This window comes from Hyaena hyaena, unplaced genomic scaffold (genome assembly GCF_003009895.1).
Source record: "Hyaena hyaena isolate Hyena2069 unplaced genomic scaffold, ASM300989v1 scaffold_147, whole genome shotgun sequence".
NCBI classification, from domain to species: domain Eukaryota; kingdom Metazoa; phylum Chordata; class Mammalia; order Carnivora; family Hyaenidae; genus Hyaena; species Hyaena hyaena.
This window is the reverse complement of record NW_024080779.1, coordinates 1,123,048-1,124,441: the sequence shown is the minus strand read 5'-3', so window position 1 is coordinate 1,124,441 and position 1,394 is coordinate 1,123,048.

The following is a 1,394-nucleotide window of genomic DNA, read 5'->3' as shown; positions in this document are numbered from 1 at the left end:
ATATATATAAACACATACACATGCACATCATAGATAGATAGATAGATAGATAGATAGATAGATAGATAGATAGGCAGATAGATCCTCTTGGTTTTGCTTCTCTGAATAATCCAGACTAATACAAGACTCAGCAAGTGTTAGTGTTAGAAAGTACTTTACAGATCATCCAAATGAAATCTTATCAATGTATAGCTGAAATAATTGAAGATCAGAGTTTAAGTGATGCATATGTATGTACATTATCTTATAATCACAGGAGAATAAACGAAGGACTTCCTAGGATGACAATTTATTCTGAAAGTTGTGAAAAGTACATGGTAATAAGGTCGCAAAAAGTGTCCCCATACCTGTGTGTTTAGGAAAGGTAAAAGGTAAAAAAAAATTATCATATATCATTTAAACATATACAATGTGTTGAAAAACATTCAGTTTTCCAGTTTGCCCAAACTACTTTATAATATAATTATATGGTTCCTGGAGGCTAGTTATAATTGAATTATAGGGTGTCTTGTTCACATTCTAGCTGGTGAAAAAGCATTGCTCAGCTCTGCTTCGCGGTTCTCTAAACACCAGCTAGAATACTCATGAGGCAGCTTATAATTCAATTATAACTCCCCTCTGGGAACCATATAATTATATATAAAAGATCTAAGCCATCATATGTTCTCCATTTATTTTTTGTTATGAAAGGATTTGTCTAAAGTCTGATATTAAATTTGAATAGGTCTGAGTCAATTTGCACCTCAAGATTTACCCAGATACTAAGATAATAAACTGTATTCACCTAGCTGAAAGACACTAGGAGTTGATCTGTTTACCCGAACGAAAAGCCATCATATCCTTATCTCTTTGGAGATTATACACATGCACACATACACAGGCGTACGTGCACACGCATGTACACACACACACACTTCCCATAGATATCCACACTCATGTTTTTAATTGAACTTGTAATGAAATAGTATTGTAAACTGCTGGCATAGTTACTGTGACTCAGATCTGAATAAAAGACTTTAGCACACTGCATCAATCAGTTAATAGTTCAAAAGATCACACATTTTGCAGAAATAAGGCATGGGGACAATTGATATTGATCTTCATCCAGGAAACTCTGCCTCATTCATTTATTCATTTAGTAGACAGTCACTGAGCATTGCTATATGCCAGGTATCGCGTTTTCCCCTCACTACTCACAGTTTATTTGAAAATGCATTTGAGCTCCTGAATCTGCATGTGCGCATATACCCCCTCCGTAGGAGAACACAACTCATTTTTCAGCAATGAATTCCAAAGTTTGCCACTTACTTAATTCCACAAAGATTTCACATATACCCCATATCTGACAGTGTGCTTAGCTACAGTATGTAGGTAACAAAGGAGTAGCTATAACA